Source organism: Oncorhynchus gorbuscha, linkage group LG14, assembly GCF_021184085.1.
Source record: "Oncorhynchus gorbuscha isolate QuinsamMale2020 ecotype Even-year linkage group LG14, OgorEven_v1.0, whole genome shotgun sequence".
Taxonomy (NCBI): Eukaryota; Metazoa; Chordata; class Actinopteri; order Salmoniformes; family Salmonidae; genus Oncorhynchus; species Oncorhynchus gorbuscha.
The window spans coordinates 74,936,457-74,944,013 of NC_060186.1; positions in this window are offsets into that span (position 1 = coordinate 74,936,457).

Genomic DNA, 7,557 nt, shown 5'->3' on the forward strand with positions numbered 1-7,557 from the left:
CGTTTAAACAACAGGCTGGTCGGGATATGAAGTGGGTCAGCGTTTAAACAACAGGCTGGTCGGGACATGAAGTGGGTCAGCGTTTAAACAACAGGCTGGTCGGGATATGAAGTGGGTCAGCGTTTAAACAACAGGCTGGTCGGGATATGAAGTGGGTCAGCGTTTAAACAACAGGCTGGTCGGGACATGAAGTGGGTCAACGTTTAAACAACAGGCTGGTCGGGACATGAATTGGGTCAGCGTTTAAACAACAGGCTGGTCGGGATATGAAGCGGGTCAGCGTTTAAACAACAGTCTGGTCGGGATATGAAGCGGGTCAGCGTTTAAACAACAGGCTGGTCGGGATATGAAGCGGGTCAGCGTTTAAACAACAGGCTGGTCGGGACACGAAGCGGGTCAGCGTTTAAACAACAGGCTGGTCGGGACATGAAGTGGGTAAACGTTTAAACAACAGGCTGGTCGGGACATGAAGTGGGTCAGCGTTTAAACAACAGGCTGGTCGGGATATGAAGTGGGTCAGCGTTTAAACAACAGGCTGGTCGGGACATAAACAACAGGCTGGTCGGGACATGAAGTGGGTCAACGTTTAAACAACAGGCTGGTCGGGACATGAAGTGGGTCAGCGTTTAAACAACAGGCTGGTCGGGATATGAAGTGGGTCAGCGTTTAAACAACAGGCTGGTCGGGATATGAAGTGGGTCAGCGTTTAAACAACAGGCTGGTCGGGACATGAAGTGGGTCAGCGTTTAAACAACAGGCTGGTCGGGATATGAAGTGGGTCAGCGTTTAAACAACAGGCTGGTCGGGATATGAAGTGGGTCAGCGTTGAAACAACAGGCTGGTCGGGACATGAAGTGGGTCAACGTTTAAACAACAGGCTGGTCGGGACATGAAGTGGGTCAGCGTTTAAACAACAGGCTGGTCGGGATATGAAGTGGGTCAGCGTTTAAACAACAGGCTGGTCGGGATATGAAGTGGGTCAGCGTTTAAACAACAGGCTGGTCGGGACATGAAGTGGGTCAGCGTTTAAACAACAGGCTGGTCGGGATATGAAGTGGGTCAGCGTTTAAAGCGTTTAAACAACAGGCTGGTCGGGATATGAAGTGGGTCAGCGTTTAAACAACAGGCTGGTCGGGATATGAAGTGGGTCAGCGTTTAAACAACAGGCTGGTCGGGATATGAAGTGGGTCAGCGTTTAAACAACAGGCTGGTCGGGATATGAAGTGGGTCAGCGTTTAAACAACAGGCTGGTCGGGACATGAAGTGGGTCAGCGTTTAAACAACAGGCTGGTCGGGACAGGAAGTGGGTCAGCGTTTAAACAACAGGCTGGTCGGGACATGAAGTGGGTCAGCGTTTAAACAACAGGCTGGTCGGGACATGAAGTGGGTCAGCGTTTAAACAACAGGCTGGTCGGGACATGAAGTGGGTCAACGTTTAAACAACAGGCTGGTCGGGACATGAAGTGGGTCAGCGTTTAAACAACAGGTGGTTGGATTAAATCATTATAGCCTGTAAATGGTGCAAAACAGGCTGTGACTTATTCTGAATTAAATGTAAAATGTTAAACAAAAAAGGACTTATTAGTGAATTTGAATTCATTTTCAGAAACACAAGTTTCGTCCGTCTGTGGCTTCAGGCTCATGTGATGGTGCCTGGAGAGCCGGCCAGCAGGGGAGAATGTCATGTTTTGTCTTAGATTGTCTTGTCATTTTGCTTTTCCCTCTGTTCATTTTCCCCCTGCTGGTCTTTTTAGGTTCGTTCCCCTTTTTCTCTCTCCCTTCCTCTCTCTCTTCTCTCTATCGTTCCGTTCCTGCTCCCAGCTGTTCCTATTCCCCTAATCAATCATTTAGTCTTCCCACACCTGTTCCCGATCCTTTTCCCTGATTAGAGTCCCTATTTCTCTCCTTGTTTTCCGTTCCTGCCCTGTCGGATCCTTGTCTATTGTTCACCGTGCTGTGTCTATGTATCGCCCTGTCGTGTCGTGTTTCCCTCAGATGCTGCGTGGTGAGCAGGTGTCTGAGTCTGCTACGTTCAAGTGCCTTCCCGAGGCAACCTGCAGTTCTTGATCAAGTCTCCAGTCTGTTCTCGTCATTACGAGTAGAATTATGCCTTTTGATTGTAAAGTTACTTTACTGGATTAAAAACTCTGTTTTCGCCAAGTCGCTTTTGGGTCCTCATTCACCTGCATTAACAGAAGGATCCGACCAAAGAATGGACCCAGCGACTACAGATGCTCGTAACACTGCCGTCGAGATCCAAGGAGCCATGCTCGGCAGACACGAGCAGGAATTGTCTGCTGCTCACCATGCCGTGGAGAACCTGGCCGCTCAGGTTTCCGACCTCTCTGGACAGTTCCAGAGTCTTCGTCTCGTGCCACCTGTTACTTCCTGGCCTGCCGAGCCTCCGGAACCTAGGGTTAATAACCCACCTTGCTACTCCGGGCAGCCCACGGAGTGCCGCTCCTTTCTCACCCAGTGTGATATTGTGTTCTCTCTCCAACCCAACACATACTCTAGCGAGAGAGCTCGGGTTGCTTACGTCATTTCACTCCTTACTGGCCGGGCTCGAGAGTGGGGCACAGCTATCTGGGAGGCAAGGGCTGATTGTTCTAACAATTACCAGAACTTTAAAGAGGAGATGATTCGGGTTTTTGACCGTTCAGTTTTTGGTAGGAGGCTTCTAGGGCCCTGGCTTCCCTATGCCAAGGTGATCGATCCATAACGGATTACTCTATAGAGTTTCGCACTCTTGCTGCCTCTAGTGACTGGAACGAGCCGGCGCTGCTCGCTCGTTTTCTGGAGGGACTCCACACAGTGGTCAAAGATGAGATTCTCTCGGGAGGTTCCTTCCAGTGTGGACTCTTTGATTGCTCTCGCCATCCGCATAGAACGACGGGTAGATCTTCGTCACCAAGCTCGTGGAAGAGAGCTCGCGTCAACGGTGTTTCCCTGCTCCGCATCGCAACCATCTCCCTCCTCTGGCTCAGAGACTGAGCCCATGCAGCTGGGAGGTATTCGCATCTCGACCAAGGAGAGGGAACGGAGGATCACCAACCGCCTGTGCCTCTATTGCGGATTTGATGGACATTTTGTCAATTCATGTCCAGTAAAAGGCCAGAGCTCATCAGTAAGCGGAGGGCTACTGGTGAGCGCTACTACTCAGGTCTCTTCATCTAGATCCTGTACTACTATGTCGGTCCATCTACGCTGGACCGGTTCGGTGCTACATGCAGTGCCTTGATTGACTCTGGGGCTGAGGGTTGTTTCATGGACGAAGCATGGGCTCGGAAACATGACATTCCTTTCAGACAGTTAGACAAGCCTACGCCCATGTTTGCCTTAGATGGTAGTCATCTTCCCAGTATCAGATTTGAGACACTACCTTTAACTCTCACAGTATCTGGTAACCACAGTGAGACTATTTCTTTTTTGATTTTTCGTTCACCTTTTACACCTGTTGTTTTGGGTCATCCCTGGCTAGTATGTCATAATCCTTCTATTAATTGGTCTAGTAATTCTATCCTATCCTGGAACGTTTCTTGTCATGTGAAGTGTTTAATGTCTGCCATCCCTCCCATTTCTTCTGTCCCCACTTCTCAGGAGGAACCTGGCGATTTGACAGGAGTGCCGGAGGAATATCATGATCTGCGCACGGTCTTCAGTCGGTCCCGAGCCAACTCCCTTCCTCCTCACCGGTCGTATGATTGTAGTATTGATCTCCTTCCGGGGACCACTCCTCCTCGGGGTAGACTATACTCTCTGTCGGCTCCCGAACGTAAGGCTCTCGAGGATTATTTATCTGTGTCTCTTGACGCCGGTACCATAGTGCCTTCTTCCTCTCCGGCCGGGGCGGGGTTCTTTTTGTTAAGAAGAAGGACGGTACTCTGCGCCCCTGCGTGGATTATCGAGGGCTGAATGACATAACGGTTAAGAATCGTTATCCGCTTCCCCTTATGTCATCAGCCTTCGAGATTCTGCAGGGAGCCAGGTGCTTTACTAAGTTGGACCTTCGTAACGCTTACCATCTCGTGCGCATCAGAGAGGGGGACGAGTGGAAAACGGCGTTTAACACTCCGTTAGGGCATTTTGAGTACCGGGTTCTGCCGTTTGGTCTCGCCAATGCGCCAGCTGTTTTTCAGGCATTAGTTAATGATGTTCTGAGAGACATGCTGAACAGGGTAGTGGGTTCGATCCCCGGGACCACCCATACGTAGAATGTATGCACACATGACTGTAAGTCGCTTTGGATAAAAGCGTCTGCTAAATGGCATATATTATTATTATTATTATTATCTTTGTTTTTGTCTATCTTGACGATATCCTGATTTTTTCACCGTCACTCGAGATTCATGTTCAGCACGTTCGACGTGTTCTACAGCGCCTTTTAGAGAATTGTCTCTACGTGAAGGCTGAGAAGTGCTCTTTTCATGTCTCCTCCGTTACTTTTCTCGGTTCCGTTATTTCCGCTGAAGGCATTCAGATGGATTCCGCTAAGGTCCAAGCTGTCAGTGATTGGCCCGTTCCAAGGTCACGTGTCGAGTTGCAGCGCTTTTTAGGTTTCGCTAATTTCTATCGGCGTTTCATTCGTAATTTCGGTCAAGTTGCTGCCCCTCTCACAGCTCTTACTTCTGTCAAGACGTGTTTTAAGTGGTCCGGTTCCGCCCAGGGAGCTTTTGATCTTTTAAAAGAACGTTTTACGTCCGCTCCTATCCTCGTTACTCCTGACGTCACTAGACAATTCATTGTCGAGGTTGACGCTTCAGAGGTAGGCGTGGGAGCCATTCTATCCCAGCGCTTCCAGTCTGACGATAAGGTTCATCCTTGCGCTTATTTTTCTCATCGCCTGTCGCCATCTGAGCGCAACTATGATGTGGGTAATCGCGAACTGCTCGCCATCCGCTTAGCCCTAGGCGAATGGCGACAGTGGTTGGAGGGGGCGACCGTTCCTTTTGTCGTTTGGACAGACCATAAGAACCTTGAGTACATCCGTTCTGCCAAACGACTTAATGCCCGTCAAGCTCGTTGGGCGTTGTTTTTCGCTCGTTTCGAGTTTGTGATTTCTTACCGTCCGGGTAGCAAAAACACCAAGCCTGATGCCTTATCCCGTCTGTTTAGTTCTTCTGTGGCTTCTACTGATCCCGAGGGGATTCTTCCTTATGGGCGTGTTGTCGGGTTGACAGTCTGGGGAATTGAAAGACAGGTTAAGCAAGCACTCACGCACACTGCGTCACCGCGCGCTTGTCCTAGTAACCTCCTTTTCGTTCCTGTTTCCACTCGTCTGGCTGTTCTTCAGTGGGCTCACTCTGCCAAGTTAGCTGGTCATCCCGGTGTTCGAGGCACTCTTGCGTCTATTCGCCAGCGCTTTTGGTGGCCGACTCAGGAGCGTGACACGCGCCGTTTCGTGGCTGCTTGTTCGGACTGCGCGCAGACTAAGTCGGGTAACTCTCCTCCTGCCGGTCGTCTCAGACCGCTCCCCATTCCTTCTCGACCATGGTCTCACATCGCCCTAGACTTCATTACCGGTCTGCCTTTGTCTGCGGGGAAGACTGTGATTCTTACGGTTGTCGATAGGTTCTCTAAGGCGGCACATTTCATTCCCCTCGCTAAACTTCCTTCCGCTAAGGAGACGGCACAAATCATCATCGAGAATGTGTTCAGAATTCATGGCCTCCCGTTAGACGCCGTTTCAGACAGAGGCCCGCAATTCACGTCACAGTTTTGGAGGGAGTTCTGTCGTTTGATTGGTGCGTCCGTCAGTCTCTCTTCCGGGTTTCATCCCCAGTCTAACGGTCAAGCAGAGAGGGCCAATCAGACGATTGGTCGCATACTACGCAGCCTTTCTTTCAGAAACCCTGCGTCTTGGGCAGAACAGCTCCCCTGGGCAGAATACGCTCACAACTCGCTTTCTTCGTCTGCTACCGGGTTATCTCCGTTTCAGAGTAGTCTGGGTTACCAGCCTCCTCTGTTCTCATCCCAGCTTGCCGAGTCCAGCGTTCCCTCCGCTCAAGCGTTTGTCCAACGTTGTGAGCGCACCTGGAGGAGGGTGAGGTCTGCACTTTGCCGTTACAGGGCACAGACTGTGAGAGCCGCCAATAAACGCAGGATTAAGAGTCCAAGGTATTGTTGCGGCCAGAGAGTGTGGCTTTCCACTCGCAACCTTCCTCTTACGACAGCTTCTCGTAAGTTGACTCCGCGGTTCATTGGTCCGTTCCGTGTCTCCCAGGTCGTCAATCCTGTCGCTGTGCGACTGCTTCTTCCGCGACATCTTCGTCGCGTCCATCCTGTCTTCCATGTCTCCTGTGTCAAGCCCTTTCTTCGCACCCCGTTCGTCTTCCCTCCCCCTCCCGTCCTTGTCGAGAGCGCACCTATTTACAAGGTACGTAGGATCATGGACATGCGTTCTCGGGGACGGGGTCACCAATACTTAGTGGATTGGGAGGGTTACGGTCCTGAGGAGAGGAGTTGGGTTCCGTCTCGGGACGTGCTGGACCGTTCACTTATTGATGATTTCCTCCGTTGCCGCCAGGATTCCTCCTCGAGTGCGCCAGGAGGCGCTCGGTGAGTGGGGGTACTGTCATGTTTTGTCTTAGATTGTCTTGTCATTTTGCTTTTCCCTCTGTTCATTTTCCCCCTGCTGGTCTTTTAGGTTCGTTCCCCTTTTTCTCTCTCCCTTCCTCTCTCTCTTCTCTCTATCGTTCCGTTCCTGCTCCCAGCTGTTCCTATTCCCCTAATCAATCATTTAGTCTTCCCACACCTGTTCCCGATCCTTTTCCCTGATTAGAGTCCCTATTTCTCTCCTTGTTTTCCGTTCCTGCCCTGTCGGATCCTTGTCTATTGTTCACCGTGCTGTGTCTATGTATCGCCCTGTCGTGTCGTGTTTCCCTCAGATGCTGCGTGGTGAGCAGGTGTCTGAGTCTGCTACGTTCAAGTGCCTTCCCGAGGCAACCTGCAGTTCTTGATCAAGTCTCCAGTCTGTTCTCGTCATTACGAGTAGAATTATGCCTTTTGATTGTAAAGTTACTTTACTGGATTAAAAACTCTGTTTTCGCCAAGTCGCTTTTGGGTCCTCATTCACCAGCATAACAAGAATATCCTCTCTACACTGGCAGAGCTGCTGGGGATGAATAACACCCCGTTGGTCACTCTTGACAGGCTGGGCAGAGATGCACAGTTGTTTTTTATATTTTTCTATAGCTAGGCCTAAACGTTTTTCGGCAAAAATAACCCAATCAAAACGGAAAGTGAGAGAGTGAGAGAGTGAGAGAGAGAGAGAGAGAGAGAGAGAGAGAGAGAGAGAGAGAGAGAGAGAGAGAGAGAGAGAGAGAGAGAGAGAGAGAGAGAGAGAGAGAGAGAGAGAGAGAGTAAAGCCTAATGTTATTCATGTCTCAATGGCCAGTATAAAGTGGTCTTCTTGAATTCTCAAATTTGACAATGTCTGGTAATTCGTTATTGCATTATTATTATAATGCTATGTTTCAAACCTGATGAGATTTATCACATGTTCCGATCAATTTGATATCTGTTTTGGCTTAGTCCTGAACACAGACCAGTGGGCAA